General features: G+C 59.9%; 1 pseudogene across 2 annotated transcripts; it reads left to right on the top strand.

Annotated features, from left to right (window-relative positions):
* Positions 1–4,539: 4,539 nt before the first annotated feature.
* LOC311513527 (heparan sulfate glucosamine 3-O-sulfotransferase 1 pseudogene) lies at positions 4,540–10,539 on the top strand (annotated as a pseudogene). 2 transcript variants are annotated; one of them, XR_014714652.1, is made up of 2 exons: positions 4,540–4,699; positions 7,356–10,539. The product of XR_014714652.1 is annotated as a heparan sulfate glucosamine 3-O-sulfotransferase 1 pseudogene (transcript). The 2 variants fall into 2 exon arrangements; XR_014714653.1 differs by lacking the exon at positions 4,540–4,699 and adding an exon at positions 4,913–4,952.
* The last annotated feature ends 5,776 nt before the right edge of the window (positions 10,540–16,315 follow it).

Raw genomic sequence — 16,315 nt, 5'->3', positions numbered from 1 at the left:
ATATTTCATGGTGGTTCCCACCATGACCCCATCACAAGCTGCCCCCCGCCCCATCAAACCCAGCCCTTTTGGCTGGGGGGGCTGTGTCTGCCCCTAGGGCCCCCCCGGGGGTCAGTCAGGGTTCAGCACCTCCTGCCACCGCTGCTCTGCATGGGGGGGACCATGGCCAGGTCCCCAGGGCCTTCACTGTGCTCGCGAGCACATGATCCCCGGCTGTCTTCAGGGTGGGAGGAGCCGGGTGGGAGCCAGGACTCCTGGGTTCCAGCCCTGAGAGGGGGCTATGGGCTGGGCATACGGATGGGGGCTTCTTTCCCCACCCTTGGTGGGACTGGGGTCCAGGGGTGGGATTGCACATCTGGCCGTGGCCCTGTGCCCCCTTGGGGCCTCTGACAGCCTCCTGGGTCACTGGGCCTTGGCCCCAGCTGTGCAAGGGAGTGGGCCAGGCCAGGCCAGGGGGGAGGGGCCCAAGCTGTGGGTGCTGGGAGGAGGGACAGCCTGGCTCCTGGTCAGTTCCCAGTCCCTACCCTTGTTGTCCCAGTAACCCTGGAGGGGCTGCCCCAGACCAGGGCCCCGTGGTGACCAGCGCTGCACAGAGATGTGCCCTGCCCCAAGGAGCTCCCGGGCTGGAGAGACCACAGGCGGCTCAGAGCCCCAGTGGACAGATGGAGAAACTGAGGCACGGGGGGGCAGTGATGCCCACAACCACCTACAGGCCAGGAACAGAGCTGAGGTCTTGACTCCTGACCTGCTGTCTGTGGCCCAGGTTCTATCGCAGTGGCCGTGGGCAAGTCCCTTGGCCTGGAGCTCCCAAGACATGGGGCACCATGTCTATGAATGACACTGGCATCACACCCCTGGTGGCTTTGGCAATCAGTGCTATCGACTTGTGCCTCAGTTTCCCTGACCCTGCTGAGGTGGGGGAGGGGCTCAGCCCCTGTGGCAGCATGGTGGCTGGGTAAGCAGCTGGCTGCCCGTCCTCACCCCCGTGCCACCCTCTGTGGCCAGTCGGGCGGAAATGGCAGATAACGAAGTGTGAAAAGCGTCACCTGTGAGCTGGCCTGGAAGCTGCTCCCCTGCATTATTGATGCGGTGGGGGGGTCCCAGGCAGCTCCTGGTCCGTTTCCATTAGCGTCTCCTCCAGCCGTGGGGGGTATGGGGCCCGGGCAGCACCAGGAGCGTGGCAGTGAGCTGGGGTGGCCCGGCAAGGCGCACTCAGAGGGCAGCGGGGCCAGGGGGTGATTGCAGGGAGGGGCTGGGCTCGCTGGGCAAGGCTGTAGCTAGCAGAGGGGCAATCAGTGGGGCGGGAGATACCCTGGCCGAGCAGCAATGGATGGGGTGAGACCCTGGTGCTGGGCCCCCATGGCTCTCGCTTCCGTCCGCACAGGGCCCTACCCCCTCTGTGCCAAGCCAGCTCCCCACGCTGGGCCCACATAGTGCCCAGGGCTCAGGCCAGCCTTCCCTGCTCGGGCAATGATCCGCCGAGCAGGGCCACATCAGGGAGTTTCCCACGTGGGAGAGGGGGGCTCAGGACACCCAGCCCCCCTCCCCATGGGCAGACTCAGCCCCCTTCCTGCCCCATAGGCTGAATTAAAAGAAACCCAACCCCCTCACCCCCCCGGGGTCCTGCTGTTGATGGGCGTGGGCCCCAAGTCCTTAGGCCAGGGCTGGGCACCTGGGGTGGGCACTCGCCCCTGGACTCAGGCACTGGTGTGCCTAACTCCTAGAGGTGCTGCCACCCAGGGGACCCCTGAGCTGAGTGTCTAGGCTGCCCACCCCATGCGTGGGGAGAGCTGGCTCCCAGGCCAGAACCCCAGCTGCCTAAGCCATCCAGGAGTGAAATGCAGAGGAGGGGGGCCTAGGCCCTGCCCCTCACAGGTTTTTAGCTCCTGCTGGCCCGGGCCTCCAGGCATCTGACTGCCAGGCTGAGAGCGGTGCCCATCTCTGCCCAGAGTTCTCAGCCGGCGCGAGCGACGCACCACGTGGCAGCCAACAGCTTGGTGGCCAGGGCATTTCCTGAGACGTGAGCTGGGTTCGAGGCCCTGATCTGGGGCAAGGACTTGAACCCACGTGGCCTGTGAGTGCCCGATTCCCGGGCCATGGGCTCTGTGGGGGTGGGGAGCTCAGCCGCTCCTGCTGGCACTGTTCTGCTTCGTGTAAATAATCAGCGGGTAGTTGGGCCAGGCTGGGAGGGGCCCTGGGCCAGGTCTCTGCCCTCAGCAGGGGTCCAGGCCCCAGCACTTGCTTGCCCCAGTGGATGTGAGGCCAGGCTGCAGGGCTGAGGCCTGCTCCTGAGGTGCCTATGGGGGTGGCCCCCATGGGGGCCACCTGCTGTGGGAGCCCCATGTCAGGGGGTGCCCAGGCTCCCAGCAGCCCTCGGATTCAGGCTTCTTTGCACATGCCGACCAGCGGAGAGGTGACGCCTGCAGGGTTAGGTGCCAGCTGGGCATGGGGTTGTGAATGCCAATGGCAGATGCCCCTCGGCACCATTGTGGGCCTGTCCCTGCTCCCGGAGGCGGCGAGGCCTGGGGCGATGCCACTAGATGCAGCTTGGCAGGCCTGAGTCATGTCCCTGCATGGCCCTGGTCTGCCGCCAAGCCCAGCTCCTGTTTCAGGCTCTGGCCCTAGTCCCCTCTGTCCAATGGGGCTCACAGCATGGCCCCTGCGGGAGGGGCTGTGGGGACCAGAGCGGCCCCTGGCCTTGGGGTCAGTAACCCTCTGAGTGAGCCCCCTGGATGGTTTTGGGGGGATTCAACCCGAACTCTGCATGACTGAGTGGCTGGGAAGTGCTGGCGGCTCCAGCCCTAGAGGGGGTCAAAGAGACTCGTCCCCAGGCCCCAGCAAGCTGAGCTACAGCCAGGCCCAGAGCCTGATACCGCACCCTGGCTGCCTGCCCCGCTCGGGGTCTCCTGCAGCTGGGCTGGGCTCCTACTGGCTGCTCCCCAACTCGGGCGAGCAAGAGGGCAGTGCTGGGAGGGGGAGATGGGACAATTGTCTGGCTCTGGACAGAGCTCAGCAGGTGTGGGGCTGTGCATGCTGCCCCCTGTCTGCCTGTACCCTGGGGGGACCGACAGCTCCCCGCTGCCCCTTTCAGCCCTGGACGGCGCCGGGGGAGTGAATATGGGTCCATGGGGCTTGGGGGCTGTGGATGATTCTCTGCTTGTGTCAGGGTGGCTGCCAACCTCCGCCCCCAAAGACGGTGCCCCTTGGAAGGGGCCCTGCTCTCTGAGTGTATCCCCGTGTGGGGGGCTGGGTTTCCCGTCACTGCTGCTCCCAGGAAATGGACCCGTGTGCCAAGCTCCCACGAGCCATTGGCTCGGGCAGGGCGGAGGCGTGAAGGGCTGATACCAGGCCTGCTGCAGGAGACCTGGGCCTGAGGCCTGCTGCAGGAGAGCAGCAGAGAAACGGGCAGGCGGGGAAGAAAGCGGTCTTGGGGGCAGAAGGCTTGTGGGTCCAGCGCTGGAATCAAGAGAGCTGAGTGGTCGCTGAGCCCCTTAGTCTCGCTGTACCTCAGTTTCTCCTCTTTGTTTAGGCTGTGAGCTCCCCGGGGCAGCGCCCGGCACTGGGGGCCCCACCTCACGCAGAGCCAAGGGGTTGAGCTGGAACTCGGGGGGAGCCCCCGAAACGGGCAGGATCTGGGGAGGGGAGAAGAGGGGAGGCAGCGGGCTGCAAAGGGAGGGAGGGAAAGTCGGGGAGGGGCACTGCAGAGATTCTCTCTGCCAGACATTAATTTTTGAAGCCTCCCTTAATGATTTAACACCTGCTGCTCCCCCGGGAGGGCGAGGGGGAGGTCAGTGGGTTGTGAACTCTGGGTGAACTTGAGCTACGGAATCTGTGTAATTGTGTCACACACACACACACCCATGGGGGGGTGGGGGGTGGGAAGAGCTGGCCCATTTAAAGGGCAGGTGTCCTGCTTTGGCAGGTGGGTAGGACGGGCTGGGCAAGCCCAGCTCTCGGGGTGGCAGTGAGCGGGCAGGGTGGATACCCAGCCCAGAGCCTGGCTCTTTGGGCCCCTGTGCAATGCTGAGGCCAGGGAGTGGGGCCAATGGCTACCTGCCCCCCCCCCCGCCCCACACACACCAGAGGAGGGACCACACGTGGGCGCAGGGGGTGGTACCCTCTGGCCCTCGGCCTGCACTTCGCATCCCTGCATTAAATCTTATGGTTACAGCGCAGAACTGGGAGCCAGGACGCCGGGGTTCCATCCCAGCTCTGGGAGGGGAGCGGGGGCTGGGAGCCAGGACGCCGGGGTTCCATCCCAGCTCTGGGAGGGGAGCGGGGGCTGGGAGCCAGGACGCCTGGGTTCCATCCCAGCTCTGACTTGCTGTGGGCTTGGGGGTAAGTTCCTCCTCCCCCCGGCTCTGTGGATGCCTGGCCCCACCCTGCGAGGGGGAAGCGGGCTCGGAGCCAGAGCCCCTGACGGGGAGTCGGGCACATGGGGCTCTGTGTGGCCTGGGGCCGGGCGGGGCCGGGCACAACCAGAGGGGGGCGGGGCAGGGGCGGCTCGGGGGCGGGGCCGGGGGGGCCGGCAGGTTACAAAGCCGCTGGCCCCGGCACCCCGGAGCCGCGCTGACTCCCGGGCTGCAGGAGCCGCCCCGCGGACGGAACGAGCCGAGCCGAGCCGAGCCGAGCCGGGGCCCAGCGGCGGGTCCCTCCCAGGGGTCGGATCGGCAGTGTCGCTTCGCTCCCGGACCAGCCAGTGAGTTGCAGCCCCCGGCCGGCCGGATCCCTCCCCCAGCCCGGCTCCGGGAGCAGCCCCCGGTCCAGTTCCAAGCTGCCGCCTCCCCTGGGCTGGGATCGTGCTCGGACGTAGCGAGAGACGTCCAGGGCAGCTGAGGAAACTGAGGCAGGGGGCGGCTGGAAGGCGGGGGGCGGAGGCGGAAGCGGGGGGCGCCGCAGTGTGGAGCTGCCCGTGCGGACCCGGGCGGCTGGACCCGAACACGTGTTCTCAGGTGGGTCCCAAGGGTGGCGCCGGGGCATCCCGGGGACCTGCCGACCCAAGGCGAGCCCCGACACCCCCCGTCCCCCCCAGCAGGGCGCGCTCCCGTCTGGCAACCAGCTCGGGAACTAGGGCAGGGGGGCGAGTGATGAGGGGTGTGGGCGGGGAGGGGACATGGATATGGGGGGGTGAGGGGGGCTGTGGGGGGAGGGGGCAGGCTGAGTCAGGGGCTCCTCAGAGCTGGGCGCCGGTGGGGGGTGGCGTTGTAACCCATTTACACTCGTTCCGGGGGGGCCTGGCTCCCAGCCCTGCCGGAGACTCCGCCGCCTGCGGAGGGACCTGCCGGCTCCCTGGGTGGCATCTCGCCGGGGGGGGCAGGCAGGGAGGGGCGCCGGGCTAGGGGGCCCGGAGCAGGAGTGTTTCTCACCCCTGTGTGCCCAGGTCTGTGCCCCTGGAGGGGAAGGGCAGGCCCCGGTACAGGTGCCAGGACTGGGGGGGTTGGGTCCCCGGTACAATGGCGTGCGGGGAAGGAGATGGGGGCCGGGCCCTTGGTACGGTGCTGTCCCGGCTGGGTCCCTGGCATGATGCCACCCGGGGCATTGACTGGGTGCCCTGCAGGCGCTGAATCTGCCCCCTGTGCGCGGTGCCCCCCGAGGAGAGGTGCTGGGGCTCGAGCAGTTCATTCATAACTGGGGGGCCAGGCTCAGCCCAGACAAGCCATGGCACAAATTAAGCCCTGGGGCCCCCTCTCCCCTCCTCGGCGGTCAGCTGGATTCCTGGGGGGGGGGCGCTGCAGCCACACAGGGGGCCCCTGGGGGCTGGGGCTCAATCTCCCCCACCCCCATATTGAGGCTTTTGTCCCTTTAAACACCCTCCCGTGCCCGCGGTGACAGTCTGCGCTGCCACCCCCGGCTCCCCTCTAATTAGCATCCGCCAGGAAGTGGGGATCGTCCCCGGGGGCTCCGCCTCGTCAGAGCGAAACACGTCACCGAGCCAAACAGCGGCCCCCGGAGAGACGGGCAGGCCCCGCAATGCCAGGAGCTGGGAGTGACCCCGGCCCTGCTCCAGCCCCTCCGGGGCGGATGTCACTAGCCCCAGAGGGGGAGCTGAGAGAGGGGAGACCCATCCAAGACCCCACATTTCCTTAACTCCAGGGAGAGAACCCAGGAGTCCTGGCTCGCAGCCCTCCCCCATTCTAACCACTATTACCCTCTCTGAGCCGGGGAGAGAACCCAGGAGTCCTGGCTCCCAGACCCCCCCACAACCACTAAACCCCACTCCCCTCCTGGAGCCGGGAGAGAACCCAGGAGTCCTGGCTCCCAGACCCCCCCCCCAACCACTAAACCCCACTCCCCTCCTGGAGCCGGGAGAGAACCCAGGAGTCCTGGCTCCCAGCCTCCAGGAGCTGGGGGGTTCACATTGGCTCTGTCCTGCCCGTCAGCGTGGGGGCGCGGGTGCCGGGTCTGTCTGTGCCCCCCCCCATGCCCGGCGCCCCCACCCCAGAGCCGGGCCGGCAGCGGGGCCCCTCCCCCGCGGCACTGGGGCGCTGGGAGCGGCCCCTCCTGCCTCGGTTTCCCGCAGCCGGGCAGACGCTTGGGCCCGGCCCGGGGAGAGGCCGGAATCTGCCCCCCTTGTTGGCCGGGGGGCGCCGCCGAGAGATGAGTTTGCTGGGTCTCAGCAGCCCCTCCCCAGCTGCAGATCCGGACCCTCCCGGCGGGGGCGCGCGGAACCCCCCCGCGCGGTGTCCACGGCGACACACCCTCCCCCGGGGGCCGGGACACGGGGCTCGACGCTCGCTGACGCCAGCGGGGCTCCCGGGGGCTCAGTGAGGGCGTCAGGCGGGGGACGTGCGTTGCCGGGGGGGCTCCCTGGTGCCCCGCTCAGCCGGAGCAGCAGCTCCTGTGGGGCGGGGCTGGCCGGGCCTGTGTGGGCACGTGGGGGGTGTTTGTGTGTGTGTGGGGGGCTGATCGCTGCACACCGGTCGGGAAGAACCCCCCCCCCAAGCCCTGGGCAGATTGGCGGGGGGGGGGTCACCTGCCTCTGCAGTGGGGGCAGGGGTCACTTGCAGGTTTAAACTGGTGTAAATGGGGGAGGGTGGACCTTGGGGGTCTTTAAACCCAGCGCAGAGGAGCTGCTCTGGGTCTGCTGGGGGGGCATGGCTGGTGAGGTGGGGGGTTGAGAATGGACCTGGGGGGGACTGTCAGCATGGCAGGGGGAGCATGCATGCACTCTGCGGGGGCCCTGATGCCCAACTGGGCACTCCGTGCCAGGAGGTGCCTGCCCCAGGGGCTGTTATTTCACGCAGGTCAGTCCCGATCCATCCCCGGGCTGCTCCGGCTGGGTCACTTTGTGCCGGGGAATCAGAGGGAGCCCTGTGCGTCCTACTGATGCCCCGTTTCTCCCCTTCCTCCCGCAGGGGGCTGCGTCAGGCGTTGAGGAGCCGGTTAATCGAACGAGGGTTCCAGCACCGGAGCCGCCCCGGGAAGCGGAGCGGGGCTGGAATCCTGCGAGATGCACGGGGGCCGTAGTGCCCCGCTGCCCCTTTGAGCGGAGACAGTGCCAGGGAAGGGGCTCTGCCAGCCAGCAGCAGGGCGGGGCCCCCTGGGAGCAAGGGAAGGGAGCCCCTGCAGTTAACCCTGGCCATGGAAGGGGGGTGGCTGTGAGACCCCCAGCTGCTGCCAAGAGCCCAGGCTACTTGTGCCCATCTTCCCTGGGCAAGGGCAGTCATGGCCTGCTGGTGGGCCGGCTGGCTGCTCCTGCTGGCAGAGGCTGGGGGGGCCCGCCTGGAGCAGGGGACGCTGGAGTCCTGGGCGCAGGCGGCTCCACGGCTGGGAAACGCGTCCGGGTTCCAAGTCAGCAGCCTGCAGCGCCGCCTGCCCCAGGGGATCATCATCGGGGTGCGGAAGGGGGGCACACGAGCCCTGCTGGAGATGCTGGCGCTGCACCCCCAGGTGGCCGCTGCCCGCTCCGAGGTGCACTTCTTCAACCGGGAGGAGAACTACCGCCGGGGGCTGGGCTGGTACCGCCAGCAGATGCCCCTCTCGCGCCCTGGCCAGCTCACCGTGGAGAAGACCCCAGGCTACTTCTCCTCCCCCCGGGTCCCCGCGCGCGTCCGTGCCCTGGCCCCTGGCATGCGGTTGCTGCTCATCGTGCGGGACCCGGTGGAGCGGCTGGTGTCGGACTACACCCAGATCCTGCACAACCGCCAGGCGCGCTGCAAGCCCTACCCGCCCCTGGAGCAGCTCCTGGTGCGGGGGGACCGGGGCCTCGACACCCGCTACAAGCCCATCCAGCGCAGCCTCTACGCCCTGCACCTGGCCCGCTGGCTGGCCGCCTTCCCCCCAGCCCACATCCACGTGGTGGACGGTGGCGGCCTGATCCGCGAGCCCCTGGCCGAGCTGCGCCGCGTGGAGCAGTTCCTGGGCCTGGCGCCCCGGCTGGGCCCCGACAACTTCTACTTCAACCAGACCAAGGGCTTCTACTGCCTGCAGGCCGGGGCCCGCCAGCGCTGCCTGGACGAGTCCAAGGGGCGGCCACACCCGCCCATCGCCAAGCTGCTGCTGGAGCAGCTCTGCACCTACTTCAGCGCCCACAACGAGCACTTCTTCAGCCTGGTGGGGCGCACGTTCAACTGGTGCTGAGTGGGCCTGGGGCCCGCAGGGGCAGAGCCCCCCCAGGCAGAGGCTGTGAAATGTTGGTATCAGGACAGGCAGGGCAGCTCCCCCCACCCCTGAGCTCAGAGGACTTAGGTGCTCAGAGCAGGCTGCGAGGGGGGTCCTGCTGGGGCTGGATCCCCTGGGCACAGGAGTGTAGATGGGAAAGGGGGTGGGAGGAACCAATCAGGGCAGGAGCAGGGGGCTCCTCCCTGCCGGGACAAGGCCGAGGTCCACAGCTGCCCCAGAAGCACACTCCCAAAAGGGCCCAGAAAGAAACATTTGCCCCACAGAGCCGTGGGGTGAGGCAGAATAGCAGGGGGGATGAAGGGACAGGGGCCTTCTACAATTCAGGGCATCTGCCTCCATATCCCCCCTTTCAGGCTACCAGCTCCCAACCTGCCACCTCCCTGGGGGGACTGGAGACCCACCTCTCCCAACAGAGGCATTTCCAGGCTGCCCCCTTTCCTGCCGGCTGAATTCCCCAGCCAGCCTGCAGGGTCTTCTCTGCGGGCTATACACAGCGTTATGGGCCCCCCTTGAGTTATGCCCCAGCCCTTCCTAAGCAAGCCCCAGCCTAAGGTGAAAACACAACAGAGCTCCCCTTAAACCCAACAGACACCCCCTCCCTTGGGTCAGGCTCACTCTGGCTGTGGCAGGCTGGCAGCTGAAGACAGGCGCCCCCTTACTCTGGCTTTTGGCTGACTCCTGCCTGGAGGGGAGGCAGGGTGTGGTCACCCAGTGCACTGCACAAGCCCTTCAGGCTGCAGCCCACAAGGCCCCCCCCCCCCATGAGAACCCCACCCCACACCGCAGGGGGGACTGGTGGTTGTGGTGGCCCAGCCAATGCCGAGCTCAGCTGCCCCCAGTCGCCCGTGGCCATTGCAGGCCGGTGCCCATGGAGCAGCTGGGCCAGCCCACCCGCCGGCAGCACGCCGAGGGAAGGAGCAGCCACAGGCCAGGCCAAGCACCCAGTCCTTGCACCTTCGCCCGCACAGGTGTCATGGCCGCTGAGAGCACTGTGGTTACCGCCCTCTAGTGTCTGGCTCTGGGAACAACAGCTGCCTGCGGCACCCTTAGAGATGGCAGGGGGTGCGGTTCTGGTGCTGGAGTCACTCACAGCCCATGGGTGGGCACGTCCCCCCTCCCCCCGTTTGCTACGTAACTCAGAACACAGCCTCAGACCCGGAGCACTGAAGCGTGGCCCCCGCCGGCCCACCCCGCGTGAGCGTTAACAGTGCCAGGCCCCAGTCCTGCGTGGGGTTTGAGCCATCAAAGGCCCAAGGGCCTTGGCCTTGCAGCAAAGGAAATAGGGATGAACGCCCTTAGCTAGAGCACAGCCTCACACCCAGCCCGTAGCTGAGCTCAGCCCTAGGGGCTCCCTCCCCCAGGGTAACAAACGGGGCTGTCTTCTCATTCCTGTATCCCACTGAACGTCAGGGCTCTAACTTTTTGTCTGACCTGTCAGGGAGACCCAGCTGGGCGGATGCAGGGGCTGCTGCCGGCACTGAGGCTGGCTGCTGCCAGCTGAACGCACATTAAGTTTGCTGAGATTTTTTTAATTGGGTACAATAAACACTAGGGAAATGGTGTCTGCATTGTTGGGGTTGTTTGTTCCCCCAACCTGTTCCCTCAGTGCATGTTAATGAAGTGGGGGGGAGGGGGAGGGAGAGAGAAAACCTGGACTTGTGCTGGAAATGGCCCACCCTTGATTATCACACACATTGTAAGGAGAGTGATCACTTTACAAAAGCTATTACCAGCAGGAGAGTGGGGTGGGGGGAGAGAAAACCTTTTGTAGTATTTCCCACAGTATGCATCCAATGAAGTGAGCTGTAGCTCATGAAAGCTTATGCTCAAATAAATTGGCTAGTCTCTAAGGTGGCACAAGTCCTCCTTTTCTTTTTGCAAATATAGACTAACATGGCTGTTACTCTGAAGCACAGAATGGAGTCCTGAGCAAAAGTCCCAGGGCCAAATTACAATTTAGGGCTTTGCTCTGTAATAGAGATGAGAGGAAAGTTTTTCCCCTCCATCCAAAGCTTTCAAATAAGACAACTTTCCCTCTAAAATATGTATTTTTGAATGGAAAATGCTAAAATTCTACACGCAGGAGCCCTTCCACTGATGGGGTTAGATCCAATACATGCCCCTGGCAGGAGTGTGAGGATTTTCCACCCTGTCTGCTGCCCTGTACATCCTGTTACATAACTGCCAGACCGGACAGGAGAAGGGAGATGATTATTCCCACACTGACCATTTACGATGTCAATTTCCAGGTCTGACCTGAACGGACATTACCATGCTGAGCACCTTCCCCAGTACCTGACAACGTTTCTGTAAGAGCTCCACACACTGGGGGCTAAGAGGATGGGCCCCTTGGAAGCAGCCATAAAGAGCCCTCTATCAAGTCTCTCTTCCCTACATACATACTTTAGATTATGTTCAAGTCACTCTTTAACTTTCTCTTTGAGGCGTTATATAGCTCAGCCTCCTTGAGTCCCGCACTATACCCCATGTTTTCCAACACTTTAATGGTTCTCATGTCTCTTTTCTCAACCCTCTCCAATTTTTCAGCGCCTTTTGTTAATTGTGGACACCAGAGCTGGACACAGTATTCCAGAAGCAACACCAGCACCAAATACTTTTCGTTTAGCTGTTTGATGCAAGAGCCCCATTTTCACTGTTCAGCTCACAGTAGCACTGTTCCAAAGGTTTAGAAAGCCAAACCATCTAGATAGAGGATAGGAGGAAACTAAGTACTGGGAGGTAGCTGCCATAAATATAAAGGGAAGGGAAACAACCTTTCTGTATGCAGTAATATAAAATCCCTCTTGGCCAGAGGTACAGAATCCCCTTACCTGTAAGGGGTTAATCAGTTCTATTAACCTAGGTGGCACCTGACCACAAGGACCAAGGAAGGGGGGGGGAAGAAAGAGAGAAGAAAGGCTTTGTTTTTGTGCTGTGTGTGTTCTCTGAGACAGAGAGAGAGACCAAGCAAGTAATCCAGCAGCTCCTACTGAAATGATACATCTAATATTACAGCAATAGTAAGTAATAGCAAGGAATGTGTTAGCTTGTGAATTTTCCCTGTGCTAAGAGGGAGGTTTATCCCTGTTTTTTATAATTTTAAAGTTTTGCCTAGGGGGAATCCTCTGTGTTTTAAGTCTTACTACCCTGTAAAACTACCTTCCATCCTGATTTTACAGAGGTGCTTCTTTTACTTTTTTTTTTTCTTCTTTATAATAAAGTTCTGTTTTTTAAGAATCTGATTGGGTTTTAGTGTCCAAAAAACCCAAGGGTCTGGTCTGTGCTCACCTTGTTTACCTATCTGGTTGGTAGATTATTCTCAAGCCTCCCCCGGAAAGGGGGTGAAGAGGCTGGGGGGGGGGGATATTTTGGGGAAACAGGAACTCCAAGTGGTCCTTTTCCTGAATCTTTGTTTAACTCACTTGGTGGTAGCAGCAGTACTCATCCAACGACAAGGAAGGATGTGCGCCTTGGGGAAGTTTTTAACCTCAACTGGCAAAAATAAGCTTAGGGGGTCTTTCATGCGAGTCCCCACATCTGTACCCTAGAGCTCAGAGCGGGGAGGGAACCCTGACATTGTGGGATCATTTTGAACCAGAAGCACAGACCTTTGGCTTTTAAAAAGAAAATATTTTTTCTTTTGACTGCTTGAAGTCAAGGAAGATTTTTTGTTTTGTTTTGTTTTTTTTAAAAAAACTTGAGAGCAGCTGGAGTTTTTTTTCCTCTGCCTCAGGGCAGAGTAGTTAAGTCCTGCAAGGGAATTCACAAGCTTTTTTTTTTTTTTTCTCCTCTCCTTTCTTTTCTTTCCTTTCCCTTTCTCCTCTTTCTAGCTCTCAGGTTAAGCTAGGCTAAGCACAGGGAGGTTAGGATGACAAAGTGATGTCCAAAACGAAACCAGATTTAGTCAGAGGGGAAACGGAAAAAAGAAAGAACATGAAAGACAACTGGAATTAAAAGAGATGGAGATTGATGCACAAGTGGCCAGAGAAGAGAAGGAAAGAGAGGCAGCATGCTCTGGAGAGCAAAAAAGAGAGAGGAAGCATGAACTGGAGGTGATAAAGTTAAAAGGACAAAACCTTTCAGCAGTTGGCTCCACCTCCCCAAAAATCCACAAATGGGAGCGATTATGTCCACAGTATGATGAATCCAGTGATATCGCTGAATATTTCATCATCTTTGAGAGACTGTGCACCCTCCATGCAATTCCTGAAGTTCACAAGATGACCACATTGGTAGCAAAATTCACTGGAAGAGCTCTGGACATATTCATTCCAGACTTTAGCAAAGCTTTTGACACGGTCTCCCATAGTATTCTTGTCAGCAAGTTAAGGAAGTATGGGCTGGATGAATGCACTATAAGGTGGGTAGAAAGCTGGCTAGATTGTCGGGCTCAACGGGTGGTGATCAATGGCTCCATGTCTAGTTGGCAGCCGGTATCAAGTGGAGTGCACCAAGGGTCGGTCCTGGGGCCGGTTTTATTCAATATCTTCATAAATGATCTGGAGGATGGTGTGGATTGCACTCTCAGCAAATTTGCGGATGATACTAAACTGGGAGGAGTGGTAGATACGCTGGAGGGGAGGGATAGGATACAGAAGGACCTAGACCAATTGGAAGATTGGGCCAAAAGGAATCTGATGAGGTTCAATAAGGATAAGTGCAGGGTCCTGCACTTAGGACGGAAGAACCCAATGCACAGCTACAGACTAGGGACCGAATGGCTAGGCAGCAGTTCTGCGGAAAAGGACCTAGGGGTGACAGTGGACGAGAAGCTGGATATGAGTCAGCAGTGTGCCCTTGTTGCCAAGAAGGCCAATGGCATTTTGGGATGTATAAGTAGGGGCATAGCGAGCAGATCGAGGGACGTGATCATTCCCCTCTATTCGACATTGGTGAGGCCTCATCTGGAGTACTGTGTCCAGTTTTGGGCCCCACACTTCAAGAAGGATGTGGATAAATTGGAGAGAGTCCAGCGAAGGGCAACAAAAATGATTAGGGGACTGGAACACATGAGTTATGAGGAGAGGCTGAGGGAGCTGGGATTGTTTAGCCTGCAGAAGAGAAGAATGAGGGGGGATTTGATAGCTGCTTTCAACTACCTGAAAGGGGGTTCCAAAGAGGATGGCTCTAGACTGTTCTCAATGGTAGCAGATGACAGAACGAGGAGTAATGGTCTCAAGTTGCAGTGGGGGAGGTTTAGATTGGATATTAGGAAAAACTTTTTCACTAAGAGGGTGGTGAAACACTGGAATGCGTTACCTCAGGAGGTGGTAGAATCTCCTTCCTTAGAGGTTTTTAAGGTCAGGCTTGACAAAGCCCTGGCTGGGATGATTTAACTGGGAATTGGTCCTGCTTTGAGCAGGGGGTTGGACTAGATGACCTTCTGGGGTCCCTTCCAACCCTGATATTCTATGATTCTATGATTCAACAAGATGCCTATTGAGGATGCTTCTGACTATGGTAAATTCAAGGATTTGGTTTTGAAGCAATTTCAAATTACACCTGAAACTTACAGAGTGAAATTTAGAGCCTTTAAGAGAGGGGGTGGACTAAGTAATGTGGCTTATGTAAACCAGATGAAGGATCTGTTAAATAAATGGGTCAAAGAAAGGGGTGTAACTAGCTTTGAAGGAATGTGCGATTTGGTTGTCCAGGAGCACCTCCTGACTATGACCAATGATGTAGAACAGTGTTTATGGGATAAGAAAATGGACTCAGCAGAAAGTCTTGCTTCTTATCCTAATCAATATGAGCAGTCTCAGTCTGTCAGAGAGGCGGGGCAAATCGGAACAAAATGCGTAGAGGTAGCAGAGAGGAAGAACCCTGGTCTCAGTTTGGGTGAATACCAGAGGGGACACCCCAAGACCACACCCTACCATCAGGGGCAGCCCAAGGTGCCAACTACACTCAAGGAAAACCCCAGACACCTTATTGTTCCACCACACCATTCTCCAGCAATTGACCCTGCCCCAGTGACCAGTCAGCTGGGCGATGTTTTAAATGTAACGAGCTGGGGCAAGTAAAAGCCAACTGCCCCAAGAATCCCAACAGACTGCAATTCATTGCACCAGGGTCACACCAAAGGTTCTCAGGCCCAGATGCCTCCCAGGTACCCTCAAAGTGAAGGGAAACAGTGTGGGCAGGAAGGTTATGACCTGGAGGGACACTGGAGCACAGGTGTCAGCTATCCACTAATCCCTAGTGGACCCCAAATTCATCAACCCAGAGGCCCAAGTGATGATTCAACCCTTCAAGTCCAACTCTTTTGACTTGCCTACAGCCAAGTTGCCTGTCCAGTACAAGGGTTGGTCAGGAATATGGACTTTTGCAGTCTATGACAATTAACCCATTCCCATGCTGCTGGGGAAAGACTTGGCCCACCATGTGAAGCTAGCCCAGAGGGTGGGAATGGTCACCCGCAGCCAGGCTAAGTGAGCCTTCACACCTAGTTCTGTTTCTGAGCCTTGGACACGGGCCCAATCTGTGATACCAGAGACCCAGATTGAGGTGGTGGAACTGGACTCCAGGCCAACATCTGTGACAGCCGTAGTGGACCATTGCAGAGACACAGACAGAGCCAGTCCCAGAACCGGAACGGGCAGAGCAACCAGCACCAGAACCATTGCCAGCACTGAGTCCAGCGCTTGCAACTCCCTCTACAACCCCAACACCAGAGGGCCCCACCGAGCCTGCCCTGGCAGCAGCAGCTAAACCTGCGCAAGAGGCTCAGCCGGAGCCTGAACCCCAACCTAGCGCACCCGCAGAGAGCAGGTCACCATCCCCAGAACCAGCCCTGACCCCCGCGTAGCTTCCCGAGGGACCAAGCCCAGGTCCACTATCCAGTGAGTAACTGAGGTCTCCACCATCAAGGGAACAGTTCCAGGCCGACCAGGAAGCAGATAAAAGCCTCCAGGGAGCTTGGACGGTGGTACGGAGCAACCCACCGCCTCTCAGCTCTTCTAACCAATCCCAGTTTGTGGTAGAACGAGAACTTTTATTCAAGGAAATGCTTTCGGGTGGGCACCAGGAGGACTGGCATCCTCAGAGACAGTTGGTAGTTCCAACTAAGTACCAGGTAAAGCTATTAAGCTTAGCCCATGATCATCCTAATGGTCATGCTGGGGTGAACAGGACCAAACACCATTTGGGGAAGTCCTTCCACTGGGAGAGAATGGGCAAGGATGTTTCTACCTATGTCCGGTCTCGTGAGGTGTGCCGAAGAGTAGGAAAGCCCCAAGACCAGGTCAAAGCCCCTCTACAGCCACTCCCCATAATTGAAGTTCTATTTCAGTGAGTAGGTATGGATATTCTGGGTCCTTTCCCGAAAAAGACACCCAGAGGAAAGCAATACATCCTGACTTTCATGGATTTTGTCACCCGATGGCTGGAAGCAGTAGCTCTAAGCAACACCAGGGGCTAAAGTGTGTGCCAGGCATTAACAGACATTTTTGCCAGGCTAGGTTGGCCCTCCGACATCCTTACGGATTCGGGAACTAATTTCCTGGCAGGAACCATGAAAAGCCTTTGGGAAGTTCATGGGGTGAACCACGTGGTTGTCACTCCTTAGCACCATCAAACAAATGCCCTGGTGGAGAAGTTTAATGGAACTTTGGGGGCCATGATACGTAAATTCGTAAATGAGCACTCCAAGGATTAGGACCAAGTGTTGCAGCAGTTGCTCTTTGCCTACAGA

This window comes from Lepidochelys olivacea (genome assembly GCF_965140295.1).
Source record: "Lepidochelys olivacea isolate rLepOli2 genome assembly, chromosome: 26".
NCBI classification, from domain to species: Eukaryota; Metazoa; Chordata; order Testudines; family Cheloniidae; genus Lepidochelys; species Lepidochelys olivacea.
Note: the sequence above shows the minus strand (reverse complement) of the source record. Positions and strands in the feature narration are given on the sequence as shown.